General features: G+C 41.6%; 1 protein-coding gene across 8 annotated transcripts in view; it reads right to left on the minus strand.

Annotated features, from left to right (window-relative positions):
• RGS6 (regulator of G protein signaling 6) overlaps positions 1 to 20,476 on the minus strand; it is a 247,239-nt gene that overhangs the window by 81,876 nt on the left and 144,887 nt on the right. The gene's annotated exons all lie outside the window — the stretch shown is intronic.

The raw sequence follows: 20,476 nt of genomic DNA on the forward strand, positions 1-20,476 counted from the left end.
TACAGCGTTTCTCAGCAGTTTGCTTGCACAGATCTGCACATAACAGCCTTGCAGTGCAGCAAAACACATGCATGCTGCTTTTAGTTTCCAAATAGTAAAGCTCAAAATCCTTTCTATGTAAAGCTAAAGCTTTTTCTTAGGCCAGCAACACTGTGTTCCATAAGATCTTTGTTATGTATTTTCATTAATCAGACCTTCTGGGAGACTCTCAAAATACTTTCCGAGAGTAGTTTGACGAGTGACTGTAGAAACTACAACAATGTAAATACTCCAGGAAAAAAAAAAAGTCTTCCCGTAAACATTAAAATGAAAAATAAAGTAGAAGCAAATACACCTCCCTGGCGTCCACACGAGGCCCGTGTGCTCGCAGCCACCACGGCCGCCTCAGGTTGAGCCGCAATGCCGCAGGGCCGCGCCAGGGGGCGCTGCGCGAGCACGGACGGCACTGGCCGCGCGCCCGAGTTCCATGGCGACCGCGGGGAGCGCGCGGGGCCGAGGGACGGCCACGGACTGCCAAGGGTGGGCTACGGGCGGGAGCACGGCTGCTGGAAACCTGCTTTCCAAAGTTCCGGGCACCGGACCGCACCACCTGGATGTTATGGTAAATCAACGCTTATTGAGAGCAAAACAAACCTTTATTGGGATTACAAACATTCTTCCGATGCGTTCAGATCATTCTCAGTTCAGACCACTTTCTCATTTAAAATGCATGTCGCTCCTTCCCTCGTTTCACCTTTTGTGCATCCTCCCTTCTCCTTGCCTCCTCCTGCCCGAGGCAGGCGGGAGGCTCAGCTCACCCCGCCTCCCGCCCCAGGGCAGCCGCGGGGCCGGGGCCGGCCGGGAGGTGGAGGTGTTGCCCACGGAATGGGAGGCGAGGCCGCTGGAAAACCAGATGGAGAGCGCACCGCTCTTGTAAGTGCGGTCATCGCGTTCAGGTGTGACCGATTTCGGAGGTAAGGAGAGCAAACGCAGACTCTGGGCGGAAAGGAGCGGGGACTGTCCTGTCCCGTCCTCTCCACACTCCGGGAGACACACGGCAGAGAGACAGGAACGCTGTGACCACTGAAGTCACTCAAACGGAAGAGAAGTGAGAGGAAAAGGTTCCAGGCAATCAAGACACAGAATTACAATAAAACAGTAAAATCCAACAGGTCACACCATCAGGTTGTATCTGAAAGCAGTCATGCAAAGGCAGAGTAGGGGAATACCTTGCTTATCCTCTGCTGATTTTTCACTTTCACCCTAGGACCACGTGTTCACGAGGAACACATTCAGATGTGCAATGTCCTCTTTTTACTCAACAAGTCATCAGCATGAAAGACGACAACAAAGACACAGCACTCAGGTCACTGTACCGTTGGCCTGGCAGAGCTGGCAAGCAGTCGCCTGTCCCAGCACAGCCAGCTCACTGGCCTGCTCCCAGAACAAAGTCAGGTACACATGGAAATGTTTGCAGGACACAGTGGGAATGCTGAGCATTTTACTGCACTATATAGACCTTATCTTTTATAAACATATTCAATTATGTTGCACTGGGGAGGCAAAGGCCAAGCCTGCACACAAGAAGAAAACCCATATGGCTGAATATCTGTAACCTGAACTTCTTTAGTTCTCCCAGATGAAAATAAAACATCTAAAACAGGTTAACCACCCAAAAGGGTTAAAGCTATGACCTTATGAATTAAATTGAATCAAGAGAGGGGAAATGTAAGAAGCAAAAGTTACAGAATGTATTGAGGAACAAAAGTTTTGAAGAAAAAATAAATTTTGTAAGTATTACAGTAAATTTTTCTGCAAAGCAATGCAATAAAAACAAGTAAAGGAAGTCAGATTCAAAAAGAGATCATATTAAACTGAGGGGAAAAAATTATAAAGAAGTCAATTCTCTCTAACAAAATGTTTTGTCACATAGAAGCAGGCACTAAAACTTAGATAAAAGTGCAGGAATCCATGGCTTTGTCTCTGTATACTCATAATCCCTCCTCACGAACATGATAATTGCTGGACTGTAAATTGTATGGTCCCCTCTGCAAGAACAAGCATGAAAATTATGCTTGGAGGATTTGGGACCAGAAATCCCACTGTACAAAAAGCAAGGTAACTTAGTGACACCAGATTAAGTGGAAGAATAGTGAATATGCACATATACTACATTGATCTCAGTACAAAATACTCTTCCAAAGGCCATATAAAAAATTACAGGTCAAATTAACTCTGACATAGCAAAGGCATCCCAAGTGACATTCTATTTTTCTATGAAAACATAAAACTACCAAGTCTGCAACCCAGAGTTATACTGGAAAAGAACTGTCTTTCCTCCTCCTCCACACAGTAATGTGTGTAGAATAAGTCTGACCACACCACATATTCCTTGGTTAAAAACTGCCAAGTTTCTTCAGACAGCTGCAATCACGCTGCCCCACCAGGGCTGGCTGTGCCTGTTCCTGCCCTCTCTGTATCCAGCATTTTGGGCATTATACCAGTTGTATTGGTATTGTACCAATTGCACTGCTGATGGCACTGACACAACTCTGATGAAGCCAGTTGAAAGCATGTCAGGTCACTTTATACAACCATGCTATCTCACAAGCTCAGGAGATTCTGTCCAACATAGTGATTTATTCTGAAATGAACTCAGCCTGTTCACACTCCATTAGCTTATGCTGCATGTACAGAGACAAGTTAGAAGAGAGAAAGAGTAATAGAAGTCAATGGAGAAAATATACAAGAAGCAAGAGGATAAGCCTGTAGAAAATAGACCCAAGGAATAAGAACATAGATGTTGAAAACAATGACCGGTATCCAAAAATAAATTTTGCTTACAAAATCTAAATGGTCAAATTTTAATCTAAGATATGTGCACATGCTTTTCACTGAATTCTGTAACAGTCCATACATATACCTGAATGTGAAACAAAAAATGGGAAAGTTCTTTTCTGCTACTGGATGTACTTGAGCATCATCAGGGATAGCCAAACTTTCATTCTGGTACATTCCTGTATGGCCTGGGACAGACCACATGTAATATTCCTGAAAGACAAATACATGGCTGAACAAAGTGTAAAGTCTTTCAGTAAAGATTAATGAATTGATGTTTACCTAGCACTGTGAAAACATAAAATGCCTTGCCACTTCATAGTGTTGAACATTAATAACAATTCCTGCCAATAAAGTTCCCCTGTCCTACTCTCCTGTGCAGAATCCCTGCTCTGTAAAGGCTCATTTCTGGTTTTACTTTCACAGACTGAAACCTGTCAGTGCTGTTCAAATTTTGCTAACACTATTCTCAGAGCAAACTACAGTAGGTCCCAAGGCAGGTAACTCAGAATATTGTTTCCAACTTGAGAGAACAAATTGAAAGAGCAATATTTACATTCTGTCACCAGCTTACTCACCGACTGTCTTGTGCAAACATGATCAGACTACAACAAGGTCATGCAAATTTGAAACCAAGGATGCAATCAAGTAACAGCTTCCCTTCATTGCTCTGATCACACTTGCAGCAAAACCCAAGCAAAGGCTGCCAGACTATGGCTGAGCCAACAATTTACTGCCAGGAACTGGTCTGGTGAGAGAAGAGGTTAAAGCAAGAAATGGTATTTGCTTCCTATAGTCATGAGGGTGTCTTTCATGCATTTAAATTTGAAAACACATAGTCATGTCACAGATGTGGAGATGACAGCCTTATTATAAAGTGCAGTACAGCATGACAAATTATTGACCTACTTCTTAAACTACTTCTTAAAGAAACTTCTCTCATGGCAATGACTTATCCTCATCCTTCAACACACCCTCCCAGTATCCAACATTATAAGATACAATCACAGCATCTCCAGCTTTCCCTCAATGTCCCACTACAAATAAAAAAAACTTCAAATTACACTTATAAAGGCCCAGAATACTGGTCTGGCCAAGTGACTGGGTTTCTGCCAGAGATGCTTTTGGTATTGTGACTTTAACTCTCCTCAGATTTAGAGCTAGATCTTAAAAATACCTGTCATAGCAGGTCTTGCGAGCCCAAGTCTGGAGTCTGTTCTTGTGAGGCTTCACTGAGGCTATAAGTTCACAGTAAAAAACAGGCACTTTATGCACATGAATTGGATTGGCATGACAAGGTTTTGGCAGTGGGAGGGCTACACACAGGGCTTCTGAGAGAAGCTGCTGGAAGTTTCCCCTGTGCCTGACAGTGCCAGTGCCTGCTGGCTCCAAGATGGGTCTGCCACAGTTGGCCAAGGCTGAGCCAATCAGTGGAGGTGATGGTGCCTCTAGGATAAGGCTATTAAGAGATTTGGGGTTACTTCTCATTATCCTACTCTGATTTGATTGGTTATAAATTCAATTAATTTCCCCAAGCTGAGTCTATTTTGGCTGTGACAGTAACTGGTGAGTGATCTCTCCCTGTCCAGATCTTGACCTTAGAGATTTTTGTAGTATTTTCTTTCTCCTGTCCAGCTAAGGAGGAAGAATGATGGTGCATTGGTGGACACGTGGTGTCCAGCAAGGGTCAGCGTGCTACAATGCATCATAGAAACCTCCAGAAAAATACAAAAAAGGCCAAAAACCTTCTAGTCTCTCCCTAGTGACTGTGCATTTTATAAGTAGACCATAAACAAATATAAAGAACACAATTAAAGATACTTATTTCAACATGCTTAAACTGATTTCCTGCTCTTCCTGCATTCCATGGGAAACAGATTTCTGGCCTCCAATCGAGACAAGAAGATTCTCCTGGAGAAAAGGAGGCCAAAGGGGGAATCTTACCACTCTCTGCAATTATCTGAAAGGAGGTTGCAGCAAGGAGGGGATTGGCCTCTTCTCTCATGTAACAAGTGATAAAGCTAGAAGATTAGATATTAGGAAAAAATTCTCTACTGACAAGGTTATCGAGCATTGGAACAGGCAGCCTAGGGAGGTGGCTGAGTTGCCATCTCTGGAGGTATTGAAAAGACATATGGATGGGACACTCAGAGATATGGTTTAACAGAGGACTTGGCAGAGTTAATGGCTGGATTCAGTAGTCGTAAAGGTCTTTTACAACCTAAAAAATTCTGTGATTCTATAAGGGAGAGCACATTTTTCCATTATTTGAAATGAAAACACAAAATGAAAAGGATGTGTTTATTTCACTACCACTTCAGATTAAGTGTGTAAACAACTGATTCAGTATATGCAATCAAGTCCTGGAAGAAGAACAGAAGAACATACAGCAGGTTTACCCTGGGCAACAACAAGAAGAAAAATTTTCAAGCATTTGCAGATGGTCAAGAACTAGAGAGTTGTTGGCAATTCCCATTTGAAGCACCATGGGCAGCGATGGCCAGTTAGCACCTTTTGGGCCATGTGGCACACGAGTGATTCAAGGGGGGGTTCCTACCCTGCAGGAGTCCCCTGTACAGGAGTTTCTAGATCACCTGAATCTCTGGCTGCAGGAGAAAGGGTGTCTGCACTGCCAGACTGCCATGAGGGCCAGCAACCCAGCATGAGGAAGTGGGTACCACAGGAGGCATCTCTAGCTGCTAATCACTTTTTCAACTCTTTCCCTTCTGAGGCTTTTCATACAGGGTCAGGAAGTTGGTGCCTTTGGTGTGTCCCTGTCTAACATCTCCATAGCACCAGAGCTGCCTCATTAGCCCAGGAAATGCTTTGACCTCTCATCACACCAAGCTGCCAGGGCTGGGCAACAGCATCTTCGTTCAGTTCTGATATCAGGGAAGAATCTAACTACTTCTAAATACAGCCTAGTTGGACCACTAGTGAGTCCCTCCCTGTGCAGACTGAGAGCTCCATACAAATCCACAACAGCCTCTGCCAAAGCACATGCCAATGAAAACAGCCACATGTAGATGGGGCTTGATTGCTTTCTTGGTATTAAAATAATGTAAGAAAGTTTATCTGTAGAAAAAAAAATAATGGGGGCTTTTATCCTTTTAGCTGGATGTATAATCAGTGGTTATCAGGATGTCAGGAATGGAGATAAGTAAGTTGCCAGCTAGCTTAGATTCAACTGATTTTTTTTTTCCATTAAGATCTCATCAATTTTATCATCTGGTTATTAAATGCACATTTTTGTCTTAAACCTATTTTGAAGCAATTATATGTTTATGCTGGTGTAGACTGCTCCCTTTATGAAACTAAATTGTTGGGTATTTGTATGCTGTCTGTAATTTGGTATTCTAAAGTAGCAATTCTGAAAGTAAAATAAATGCACTTCCTTCCCTGTTTCTCCTTTTCTTCTCTCTAGTTGTTTGCACCCTTTGCCTCCCTGAATACACAAAGACATGGACAGTGCCTCAGATTAAAACTGGGCCAAGGCAGGCTTATAACTATTTGTGGTTTTGAGAACTACCCCAGACAGATTTGTTACATCTCTTGACTACAAAGGACATCAACCCCAGACAAACAACCAGCACAACAAAAAGTTGTCCTACGGACAACCTTTCTGAATTTTAAAAAAAATATACTGGACACAAGTTTCAGAAATTATTTTAGAGCCTTTTGTTCCATTTTCAAAACTGAAAAGCTCTCAGGAGCCTACATCTAACCAGCTTTCGACAAGATGTATTGGCGTAATGTTAGATCGATTTTTTAATGCCAGGCTTATTTCAAGGGCACTTCAAGTGTTTCACCTAGCCACACAGATATTGGAGGAGCCTGAGCTTGGTTTCAAGCATTCATCTCTTTCTTGAGCTGGCCTATACGCCCAGAATAAATTCTATAATTCATCAGATTGCTATTTTTTGCCTTACAATTCAGCAGTCAAAACTTTGTAAAACAATTTAGGATTTATAGGAAAATCTGGGCACATTTTTTTCTTTAGTTATGCTTTCATGTGTAAAATTTTACACTAAAAAAAATTCAAAAAACCCATCTACAATGTGGGAACATTTTAGTTCATACACAGTAAAATAAAGACCTATATAATTCATATCAGTCTTCCAGTACTGCAGAGTTTCTTTTAAAATTACAAATGAAACACATCAAAACTATCCCTTAAGGGTAAGTGGGTAATTTCTTTCATGAAAGTACTCAGTAATGCAATATTAAAGGGACAAAACATTCTGCAGGGCATGTGTTTGATTAACTGTAAACCACACACTTGGTGGATGTTTTTTTGGATATTCCAATACATATGCATATAGAAATAGCTATATCTAGTGATATCTATAAATCCAAAATTAAAAAAAAAAAAAAAAACAAAAACAAAAGCCAAACATATGAAGTTTTGTATCAAAATGCCACCATTCATCATGATCCTAAACAAGCATAAAAGGCTAAAGCCACCCATGTGACTTAAGCACAGCTCAGAGATAAGAAAACAGGAGTGATGTCAAGTGGCAAACAAGGGTAGTAACAAGTTGAGCACGTTCAGGGGGGATGTGACGGGATAAGGAAGGTTGACTAATTTACCTGAACTGCAGAGAAAGATGAAACCTTCAAGCATGCTGAGATAGTAAGGGTGAGATGTCCTGGGTGCTGAAGGCAATCAGTGCAGGATCTTTCTGCACAGAGCAGTTGGTTCTCCATGGCACTAGCACTACAAAAGTATGTTCTCAGCCAGTCTCTTCAGCTAACTAACTGGGGTGGTTACTTGACTAGAATACAACAGAATATCTCATTTCAGAGGGATCTACAATGTTAATCTAGGCCAACTCTTAGTCTGTATTAGTCAGGAAAGGAGTGAAGAACTGTTTTACACATCTACCTGTTAACCTGAAAATTTTTCCAGTCAAACACCAAAATCTGTGTCTATGACAGTGCAGCTTTGTGTCTGTCACACACAAGCTAAAAAGTACATTATGTGTGCATTTGCAGGATTTTGTAAATGTCAATGTAAAACACTGAAAATATTTAATCATATTCCAAACTACTTCCTAAAAGGCTTTTTTTTTTCTCTCTAGTGTGAGGTAAAACCATTTGTTCCATATATCTGAAAAATGTAAACGCAATCAAATGAGTGCAGAATGGCAAAACATCTGACTATGACCCCCACCATGTCCCTCTCACTCCAGACAGCTGGAGACTGAGCAACATACCTCCACAATATTGCTAAGCATTGCCTTTTTCCTTATATACTACCCTAGATATCCACTACAGGATCCATGGCCAGAGGGTTGCTGGCAGCCATTTGTTTAACACAAAGTGGGCATTCTTACTTTACCAATTAGAGCCGGCCTTTTGCAGCTCCCATCTGCCAACTTGACCCATGTTAGCCAAGAGCATCACTTCAGAGAAATCCTCTGTACACTCACATCTCAGTAGGTGAGACTGCTCCCTTCAGCAGCTGCAGGGTATGAGGAAAAAAGGCAGAAGTAGGAGAAAAGGGACACACCTGAAAAGGACACACCCTGTCTTCTGTCCCTCCCAGTACCTACAGGAAGCTTGCAAAGACACCGTCTTTACCACAAGGGTTCCATGTGCAGCTGCATGTATGGATACCCATTGTGTCTGGCTTCATTAGAAGCTACCCTTTGAAAACCTGTATCCCAACACCACCAGGTGTCCTTCAGAGTCTTGCTCACAACTCTTCTGTAGAAACCCACCTCAGAACAGAGCACTTGCAGCAAATTCCCTAAACAGATACAGTGCAACCTCTCTAGATACCAAAGGCCCTTCAGCAAGTTCTCACTCAAAATATGGTATTGCACATTAGCTTCACTACTACAGCTCTACCTGGCACCTCTGATTATTTACTGAGAGTAGGTTGTAAATTATCCTGTGCTCCCAAAAGATACCATGAAATTACCATTTTCATCACCAAAAGCTTAACATACAAAGTTCAAGAATTAAAAAAAAAGGGAAAGTTTATATAACAAAACAAAATTCAGCTGCCATTCATATTACTGTTTGAATCTGTATAGGTTTTCATTAGGACAGCAGAATTCCACAATACTTCTCCAGAAATAAAGTTTGCTATGCAACAGGACAAGACAGGATGAACTGTGAGTGACACAGGCAGGAACAGGCTCACAGACTCAGTCAAGGTGATCAGGTACCGCCAAGTGACACAGCTGAAGAGCAGATGCTATCTTCCTTTAATTTAGCAAAGCCAGCAAGGTGGCTCCATGGACCCATGCAGACATGACACAAAGCATCTGCGGGTTTTACCTCTCACTGTGGCAGCATATTAATCTACATCTCTGAGTACCATCTGCAAAGGACACCCTCCTGTTCTGCAGAGAAAACCTACAGGCCTCCATAAACAATCACTCTTACCCAAAAATGAAAATATGCAATCACAGATGACCATCACAATCAATGTGTGACAGCTTTCCAACCTCTCCCCACACACCCCCCAAGTTCTCATTCTTGTGTGCTGTCTTGCCACACATTAGAGCATGTTGGCTTTAACCCCTGGGAAATGTGGACTGTTATTATCTAAAATGGCTTGGGTTGGGAAGGGACCTTAAAAACCATCTAGTTCCAACCCCCCTACCATAGGCAGGGATACCCTTCACCAGACCAGGCTGCTCAGAACCTCATCCAACCTATAGCTGAACACCTCCAGGGACGGGGCATCCACAGCTTCTCTGAGAAAACTGTTCCAGTGCCTTGCCACCCTCACAGTAAAGAATTTTTTTCCTAATATCTAATTTAAAGCTACTCTGTTTTAGTTTGAGCCATTCAAGTCCCTCTCCATCCTTCTTGTACGCTCCATTCAGAGATGGGCTTGAAGAAACCATAGTGAGCAAGGCCAATGGTGGAAGGTACCACACATAAAAAGAACAGACAGGAACTAAAGAGTGAATTAGGAGGAGCAGCATCAGGATTTCTTAATTTTAAAAGAGAATTATTTTTAAAAATGGGATAGTAAGGCACCTACTGCAATATGCAGATGCAATTCTCAAATAAACTGTCCCTAAAATGGGCAATGCCTTTTCTAGAAACAGAATAGCCCAGGAATCCCAGAAAAGAGAGATTGACAAAATGAAACATCTATTTTTTTTTAAAGTTTCTTTCAACAGCATGGGCTATAATGGAATGAACCCTGCTTTAACAGTTGTCTCAGATTGACAAATCGCTAGCATGTCACTGCACATGCAAAGTTTTTTCCTGGTCTGGTACTCTGCACCCCAGCATGACTTTTCCAGTGCCCTCACAGTCTGCACCTAAAGTGCTGTGACTAGTTTAGCTCACATAATGTGAATCCCTGTTTCAGAAAATGCTTAATGGCCTGAGACTATTTGAATAAAATTCATGTAACTCATCCCTGAATCTATCCAGACTGGTAACAAATCCTTTGACTGTTGAAGAGAAGTAATGAAAAGGAATTTAATCTGGACTGACAATTCTGGATTGACAGGCAAGGCCTAGAGGAGTCAGTGCAACAGAGGACAGCTGTTTCCAGAGCTGCATCTAAACTAACAACGTCTAGATGTTATGAATGAGAGCTCAGCAGAGCTAAAGAAGCTTGTCACAGCAGAAATGGGAATCCAAATTTTAATGATTCCATTAAGGAATGCCAAGGCTGGTGTAAAATGCTGAGCTATTTCTACCTTTGTGTCCCTATGACTGGCCTCACACTACTGTGGGTGTAATTACATAAGATACACAATCCTTTAGTGGAAAGTGGAATTATTTAAGGAAAACAGCTGGCAAATTTAGAGCTAAGTAGGAGCACAGAAACGTCAATGCCAAACCAAGAGCATGTCAAACATGACCCAGATACCTAATTAGAAGTTATGCTCAAACCTAACTTGCACAGGGCTCCAGAAGCAGGCTGACTACAGTAGAGAGGCTGCAAGAGGTACACTCTTGATCTTTATTCCCCTCATTGCATTAGATACTGTTCTGATCTCTCCCCCCTCTTCCCTAACTATAATGTCACAACCCTTACAAATCTGCCAGGAATGAGAAGGGTACAGCAGTACTACAGAATAATGATGCTAAGAGCCTCAGGAAGGCATCAAGGCTTCCCAGAGGACTTCCCCCAGCACAGAGAGGAGAGAGCTCAAGGCTTCATGTCTATTCCCGGCCGACCTGCTCTGAGCCAGCACCCAGCCATGGGGATTCCTGAGCTGTGAGGGGGATGCTCTCCCTCTATGATGCCTGGCTACAGTAACACCTCTGCCTCAGGCGCCTCAGTCACCTCAGCCTAATGGGCTGAGCAGGGAGCAAATGAGCAGGAAGTCATTGACAGAGATGGTGCCCAAACATGCCAAGGTACCACAGGAATACCCCACAGCTGGCACAAACAGATTCAAAAGATCCCCAGAACACCTGGATGGTAACTTCATGATACAGGTACTAAGGGTGACAACTAGGAAAGATGCCTTCCTTGATCTGTTGCTTGTCAACAGCAATAATTTCCTTTCATAACAAGGTAACCCACCTAGCTGATTAAAGGAAGCCAGTTGATGTAATTTTTATGGATTTCAGTAAAGCTTTTGATACTGCCTCTCACAGGATCCTTCTGGACAAAAGGTCCAGCACCCAGCAGGATAAACACATCAAGTGGTGGGTGAGCAACAGGATCATGGGTCAGGCATGAAGGGTGATAGTGGATGGGGTGATATCAGATTGGTGACTGGTCACTAGTGGGGTTCCCCAGGGCTCCATTTTATGGCAAATTCATGTCAACATCTTCAAAAATTACTTGGATGCAGGACTTGAAGGCATACTGAGTAAGTTTGCAGATGATATTACACTGGGAAGAGCCTGTTGACTCCATTGAAGACAGAGAGGTCCTGCAGAGAGACCAGGACAAATCACAGGGCTGGGCAATCACCAAATGGATCAAGTGTTAACAAAGACAAGTGCTGGATTCTGCATCTATGATGGGGCAACCCTGGATGTAAGGAGAGACTGGGAAACAAGAGGCTGAAGTGTCAAAGACCTAATGCTCTTTGGAGCTCTAAATTCAACTCTTCCTACTTAAAAAACCAAAGAAACACAAAACCAAATTCTAATGTACTGCACATGTAGCAATGGCGTAAACAATGAACATGAGATGCTGCAGTGCAAAATTATAAATCACATTTTAAAAGATTTTGTTTTCAGATTCTGGGAGTTTTATGCTTGACAAAAGAAATAAGCTTTGATGAATATGCCACAGTCCAATTCAATAGCTTCAGTAATGATAGCCTTGTAATCAAAATTTAATCAGAACATAGTAACTTTTATTTTCTATGGCTACTACTGCTTCCTTAGAAAGCACACCTGTCACTGTCTCTCTCATAAGAGAAAAAACATAGACAGCATTCAACAAAACACTGGACATTTGGCAGATCTCATTCATTAAAAAGTGTGGTTTCCCATCAGTCTAACCTATTCAGGAAATAGGAATGAAACTTACTGGATAGTTAGGGCAAAAGTAAAATATCATGAAAGGAAAACTCATCAGAAATTATTCACTCAGTGATTTTGACAACCATTTTGGTATCAGCCAGCAAGCAATTGAGTTTACAAACAAAGAAACTAACAATAAAACCACTGAGAGAGACGATCCTATCCACAATAAAATAGTTGCAAAAATAACAGAATTTTCATGCAATACCACACAACACCCTACAATAATTGGATGTAAAACCTTCCACTGCTAGAAACACGAGTTACTGTTCTCATCAGCCTATGCTATTTTTTTGCCTATGAGTATATTTAGCATGTTACATTACCAACTTCTCAAAGTTTTCCTGTCAGTTTTATTATTCATTCCTAGGTAAGAGTTAGTCTGCAGTCCTGGTCATATTGTAGAGTTATCTACATGGAGAAAATTCTTACAGTGCAAGTGACCTTGCAAGAGCTGAATCCTGAGACTCTCTTGTGGGAAAGTACCCAGCCACCATACAGGAATTAACTGAACGAAGACCTAATTGCTTAGTTTTATTGCTCTGCAGGACCAAAATACAATTTTCTTCTCTGCATGTGGTAGTGAATCATACATCAAAAATATCCAAGCTCATCAGTTCACACCATATTCAAAACAAATCCATGGGAAGCCAGCATGCAGTTTTGAGAGATTCATCCACACAGGGAAAAAAAAGCCAAAGAAAACATGCAAATGTATATATTTATAGCAATGGATATGCATGGAAAGCCTGAAAGCTTTTTGTGTTCCTCTCTGCTCTTATAGAAGGTTCTAAAGCCAAATCTATGGCGCTTTCAGGTGCAAATACATAAAAGACCAAAGAGCTGTGTATTTCTGCTAGAACAGGTTGAATAAAACAAGATATTCATCAACCATTTATTCACACGAGCAGGCCCTAGTTTGTCCAATCTAGAACCATGCCAACCTCCTTTGCCTACAGCCTCCTGTGGAGATGTATTCTCACTGCCCAGGTAGTTTTCGGCAGCAGTGATTTCTGGCCATTTATGGTAGTAAAAATAAACTGGTGATCTATGTAATTCTTTGTATTATTTAAAGCAAAAAAGCAAAGCCAACCCTTCCTTTTCACCCCACCCCCAAGAATTACATTAATAGTAACTTCAATGTTGTAACTGAGATATATCAAACATACAATACTCACCTATCAAACCTAACATGTAGAAGTTATTTATGAGCCTGGATTTACAGTTATTGAAGCTAACTTCTGCATTTCTTTAAAACAACACACTGATTAAAGTCAGGAAATTTAAATCCTAGAAGAAACTCTTGGGTTTTTTGCAAAATAAATTTAATTAAAATGCAAGTTAGAATCTGCCCAATAAATAATACCCTAAAAATTACATTGACTTAAAAAAAGCCAAACAATTCTAGATAACAATGAGGAGAATCTATGCATAGAATAAAGAGTCAGATGTATTTACCCAATAATATGAGTTGGTTATTTTCCTAATGGTTGGAATGGCATTGAATTAAAGCAACAGATTCAAAGTAATGGCTTTCAATCTACTCAAATATTTGTGCCTTCTCATTGCTATTGATTATCATTGTGCTGTCATATATTGCTGCTTTTACACTACCTCAAAGTAAACCGGCTTGTCAAAGGGTCAGAGCCCCACATCCTCCTCAGGGGGGATGTGGCTGCCCAGGCACAGCAGAAGCAAAGCTGCTCTGCTGTGAATCTGATGCTTTGCAGCCCACAGGAATTCTGGAGGAAGGGCAGAAACAAAGCAAGAGGTGTGAAAAAAAAAACATGTTAGTAGATCCTTCACCACACAACTCCCAGATTGCCCAGATTGCTATGAAGACTGGAGAAGCGAAGTACTGCAGCTTGAGTGCAGCCTGCTCAGCACTCCCATCCAAAAAACAATGCCACATAGTTCTTATAATTAATCTCTGCTCTTTTGCTGTGTCATTCAGATCTAGAAACATCTCTTCATTCTACATCTCTTGTGTAATAAAGCTGTGCTTTTGAAGATGAGATGAATGCAGAAAAGCATTAATCATTCATCCCTATGTATTTCTACAGGCATTGAAATATTGTTGACTTTTCTTTTTAATGCTTTATTCATTAGCCACAATATTCCATCAGCTAAATGCTGTGTTTCAGAATAAAACTACAGTCAGCAACAAGACCCTTCTTAATATCTAATATTTTTTGTTATTGTAGCTGAATTACCAATTCATCTAAACACTGGAATTCAACAGGTAGTTTGTCATGCAATCTGTCTCTACTCCAGCTTTCAGTCTCAACTGAAAGACTGAAAAGTCCTTCAGCAAAAAGCAAATTTTGGTAGAGAAAAAATACCAGGCAATTTTTAATAGATTTGCTTTGTTCCAGGCTCATAGCTCTCATTTGTTGCTTTCCAGTCCAGCCATTTTTATAATCATGTTCGTAAATAAGAAAAATTGTAATTTTGTGGCCTAATTTTTGCCTACATGACTGGAAGGTTGTCTTGGATTTACTTTTCTTTCTGACACAATCTCTGATATCCAGAAAAAGCAGAAAGATAAAGCTGGATCATTTGGTGCTTTGGGTAATTTTTCATTGTCGTTTCCTTGGCCACAGGAATATCCTTGCAGCATAATTATTTAAGTCTCTGATTTATCATAGCTTCACTTGACAGGTGTAGAGGTTCAAATTCAGCAAGGACAAGGAGGACCAGGAAGCACCTTCACAATTCTAATTTATGGAAGTTAAATTTCTCATAATATTCTGGGCTTTAGCACTTAAGAAACCTTTTTATTGACTGAAATAAAACTAAAGCCTCAGGATGGGTTTTCTAAGTGTTTCAGTGGCCTAAGCCAAATTTTAATGCACACCCTACTGTGATGTGCACTTCCTCCAATATTTTTCGTCTCAGGTGCAACTACTTTCAAGTGCTGTCATATGAAACAACATAGTTATGAAGAGTGTCCAATTTTGGTAATTTTAAGTGATGGTTTATTTCATTTATTCATTTATGATTTATTCCACAGTGCATGCACACATTTTTATGGGCTATATAAGCTTCATGTGATGTACAAGCATGCTTCTTTGGAGATGAGCAGTCCTGAAGAGGATGAAGAATTATGAATGACTCACAGTGAACAGCCAGCTATGAAAACCATCCTTCTCCTTCAAGCCCAGAGTAGCTGTCAAGTCACACATACCCAATATTTGGGCTGGGTTTATGCCACACAGCACAGAAGGACCGCTGCTATGGAACGAGCAGGACACAAAATGCACCACATGCACTCCCCCTGAGCTGGGAAAGCACAACACAGACACAGCACTTGTGAGGAAGGTGAGCAGCTGCATGATGTGAACTGAACAGTAGCTTGGCTGCAGCAGAGGGCAGTGATACACAAACACCAGCAGTCCTCACTCTGCACAGCACCTACAAATGCATAAACCTGTCCTTGGTTATTTCTAGCATACAACACTTAACCACTCTTGGGCTTATTCTTAACAAAACTTGGACACTATTTACATGCATTTAGGTGTACACATGTGCAGATGCACAGAGAGATATATTGCATATCCCTTGTTTAAAATGTTAATTCTGATTGCTTTCTCTTATTTCTTTGATGACCACATCCTATTTGATTAATCTGCTATCCCCCTTGTCCTCGGAAATCAAATCCTTTAAGCTTTTGCTACTCAAGGTATTGCTTTGCATCTTTACAACAGGCACAAAATTGCTACACTTCAGGGAGCTGATTTTCATCTTCTCTTCCTTCATCCTTCTCACCATTTGAAAGGTAGGAAGCTGGATGCAGTTAAGGAGAAAAAGGGAGGGGAGGAGGGAGCTGAGGACGAACACAGCATAAGAGTCTGACTCCTTAACTGGGTTAATTTGTCTCCTGGCATGCAAGTAGAGAGCTTAAGAGAAAGCTACAGGAAAAAAACTAATTGCAAGACATGTACTACTCATGTAATTGCTGACATGTCTAATGCTGTGTGATTCAGGGCAGCTTTGAAATACTAGACTTCTTATTGAGGGATGGAGGGATTACATTTCCACTGGGTGCAATTTGAAGAGATGCATTAAAGAAGGAAATGTAAGTTGTTATGAAGAAGCCTAGTCTTCACTTGAATTAGTTTAAATGCAACTTGCTCAGAACAATTGATTTTTTATGAGAAATAAATGGATTTGTATGCCCAACCAACTTGTATTTGGCAAGCCAGTTTCCACCAAGCAATTGCTAAACTGTTGAATTTACTGTGCAGCATCTGCTCTTTAGAAATGTGGAAAACCATCAAAAATTTTACAGTACGCACATATAAACATATGTCAATTTTAACCCATGAGCATGCTCTTTATATCCTTCACAAATCTGTAAACACCCAGTATTAGTTTGGATATTGATTTAAATTTTGGAAATTTTTTTTTGTTTGTCTGTTAGTGGCGTTTTTTTTGCTCGTTTTAACTAAATAGACTAATTCCTGCTGAGCAGAAGATTGAACTTGGTTTAGATTTGGGAGAATCTACATCTATTAACTGTCTGAAACAGAGTCAGTACCACTTTTCAAGTGTCCTATTTTTCAAAGCAGAACTACAGAGGAAAGACAGAATATCTAGAACAAAATTACCCAAATGCTGAGGGAAATCTGTATCAGACCCAGTCCTGCAGCGAAAGCCCTGTGTTAAGGTGGTGCAAGCAGCTGGACAGACAGCCTAGGGAAGCCAAATCTATTGGTAGGCAGCTCATGGAGGCTTTGGTCCCAATGACTGTAGTTTCCATAAGGCACTAAGGCAAGTTCTATCCCTGAAAAGAAGCATTAAGAAAACAAATGTTCTGGCCAAGCACTCAGCCTTGCAGTCTGCTCTCCAGGCCCTGCTAGGTGATGGATGCTGGCTCTTGCCACCATTGCCAGTCCTAAGCCTGTTCCCCATGCCACAACAACCTTTTTTTTTGCACAGTTCACCTGAACAGGGACCTTTCAAACTCTGGACATGAGGAACTTATTTCTCCCTTGGGCCTGTGACTGCTATATCTGGATGAGAGATGAGCTTGACCTCCTCTGAAGGGAAAAGGCAACAAGCACACTCAGACTGGCCTCAAGGGAGCCAATTTCTCAATGGGTGTATAAAGTTCTCCAGCAGAACTTGACTGTTTTGAACTACATCATCAGGGAACATTTTCAATAATAAAGTCTCTCTTTCACAACACCATGGGATTTCCATACTCCAGCCAAATGCATTTTCTTTGAGTAAGTGACATTCTGATGTGTTCTGGGACAACTTCATGGGCACTTGCCAAGACACATGCTGGCTTCTTCAGACAGAGACACCCAGCAGTTTAAACTTGGCTTAGCTCATGAGTCTCTAGTAGCGACAGGCCATCTGGCACATTTCAGTGAAACTGGCACTTTCTGCTGAGAGAGGTCCAGGGCTTATGTAAGACAGATATGGCAGGACAGGAGTGAAGTGCACTGGCAGGGCTATGTGCACTAAGCTTGCATGGCAGCACTCAATCCAAGCCAGGAAGGCCAGGACATAACTCATCAATCCACCCACAGCGACGGAGGCAGCGCTGGGAGCAGAGCAGGCAGACAAGTGAGTGCTGGTGAGGCTCAGGAGCAGTGCAGGAGCAAGGGACCAGCCACGGGACTGCTGCTGGGACAAGGTATCATTCCAAATGGAGCTGTGGGGACAGCCATGCTTCAAGTGAAGGGATATGGATCAGAATGAAGCTGTATCAAAACCTCTTGGGAGGAGGGCAGACTTGTGCAAAGGTTTTAGACTGCATGTCTCCCTTGGATTATGGTAGCAAAGACGCTGATACACAGGATCAGACAGGACACAAAACAGGAGAATCTGCAACAAGATTGGGAATGTGTGGCAAACTGGGAAGTGTGAAGGAGGCTTTTTGTACTGGAAAGCTCTGCTGTTGCAGCACTGACTTCCTTCTGACTTGTTTTGGCAATGATGTATAAGACCAAGTCTGAACCAGCGGGAGAAAAAAGTATATGTGTTTGGTCCTCCTGCCAAAAATGAGGTTACTTTTAAGATGCAATTATATGAAAATTGAAAAAAAGATAAGAAAGCCAGTTTTGTTGCTGGTTAGCATAATGAGATGTTCCTACAACAGTCTGATAACTGTGAAAACAGAATTAACAATTCATCTACAGAAACAAAAGCTTTACTGAGAAAATCTTTTCTCACTAGAAGAGAAACATGCGACTCCATTTATTGCAGCAGCTGCCATTATGTGCATTGGCTGACAACCCATTCTGGGCACGGATCACAGCACTACTCAAAATCTGCCCTCAGGCATTTTTTTCTATATTCCATACTCTGAACTGAACATTGGACGATGTCTGACACATGCACACAGGAGCCACAGAGACTGGTCCCATCCTACTTTCATTCTCTGTGGCTTGCCTATAAAAGTGAAGACCTAACCAAGAAGATAATGGTGTGAAATGCTCTCCTTTGACTGACCTACTGCAAGCCAAAGACTGGGAAGGGGAGAGGAAAATCTACTTCAGAGCCGACTGAAATGTGTCCTTGGCACAGCATACCTCCACAAACTCATCCTACATTCAAAAAAAGTTTTTTCATCCTTTTTCCCAGATTTCTGTTGTCAAGAGAGGACCATTACTGATAACTCCCTGAGGCTTTTTCTCCTTGTGTTACCCAATACCTCATTCACACCTAAGGCATCAGGACAGATGAAAGCAAAACAGAGGAGCGGTTCTCTCCCTGGTATTCAAACTTTAAATCAAACACCCACTTCACTGTACTATAAACAGAGCTGCCTGTTTGGAGCACTGAGGCACTCCTGTAATATTTCTTTTCCTTTAAGATTTTATATTTCTCCTGTGAGAAGCAATTACAATAGAAGTGTCAAGCAAAAATAAATCCCTGTTAATCACAGTCACTGTGAGCCTGCCAAGTAAATCACATCTCAGTGCTACTGTTCCATTTTTCAGGTAGAAATAAAGCGTGTGAGAACACCATGGTCTAGAATCGAGCTCTTCCCAAGAGGAAGTACAAAGTTTTTGAAAATACAAGTTCTTCTCCTGTGTTCATTACATTGTGTGGAATTAGACAAGCACTAAAACTGAGTATCCACTGACCCTAAGAGTAATTCAGGTTGGAAGGATTCTCTGAAAGTTGTCTCATCCAACCTTCACACAAAGCAAGGCCAAATGAACAGTTAGGTCAGACTGCTCAGTTCAGCTGGGCCCAGAAGTTTCTAAACAGCTGCAAAACACTGGTTCCACAGCTCCTCTGGGACATTGGGCCCATGCTCACTTGCCTGACCATAAACAACTTTCTTCCTATATGTAAATCTAGTTGGGATTTCTTCCCCTACAACTTGTGCAGATTGTCTTTGATACTTCCAACATGCACTCCTGAGAAAGGATGTGACCCTGTCTTTGTAGCCTCTCATTCCCTTCTGCTTTTCCTTCCCCAGCCTGAACAAACCCAGTGCCCTCAGCTTCCATTCAAATGTAGGTGCTCCTGCCTCTTCACCTATCTATTACAGTCAACACTGATAGCATACATACTTTGCTTTTGGTTTTGGTCTAGGGAGGTCTATGCATCTGAAAGGAAAAATAACAAATGGAGAAAACTTTGGGCTCTCCACTGGCCTGTTATTTTCCCATACTTTTCAAATTCAGAGGCTTCATGAACTGTCCATGGGAGCTGCTTTCAAATCACCTGAAGGGAATGGTACCGAGCTTGTTCCCCTTGAAATATAATAATTTCTATGGGCTTTGGAGAGAGATTTTGTTCTTATTTTATCTTCATCTTTTCACAATTCTCTGCGTTGTGAAAACCAGCCATTTCAAGACGATGCAATTGCAGTTGCTGTTCCAGAACTGGGAGCAGTTTCCATCATGCCAGAGAACTGCTGACCATGGTTTAAAACTCCATTGAGGTCTCCTATTTCCTTTTGAGTAACAAGCAGTGGCTTGGTGACTAGATTGATTACCTTTTTAAAGCTATGAATTTTAACCAGAATATCAGAAACCTCTTTTAGCTGAGTGAATCTTAAGACATCCAGTCTGTGTATTGCAGACTTGAGCTTATGGGAGTGAGTTTTCAAATCAGATAAATGGTTATTTTCCCCAGGAACCTTCAGGAGCACTACTACTGAGTCAGTGAAAACAGGTACCAGAAACCCAAGTACAAATCCTCCGTACAATTTACATCACCC

This window comes from Agelaius phoeniceus, chromosome 6 (assembly GCF_051311805.1).
Source record: "Agelaius phoeniceus isolate bAgePho1 chromosome 6, bAgePho1.hap1, whole genome shotgun sequence".
NCBI lineage: Eukaryota > Metazoa > Chordata > Aves > Passeriformes > Icteridae > Agelaius > Agelaius phoeniceus.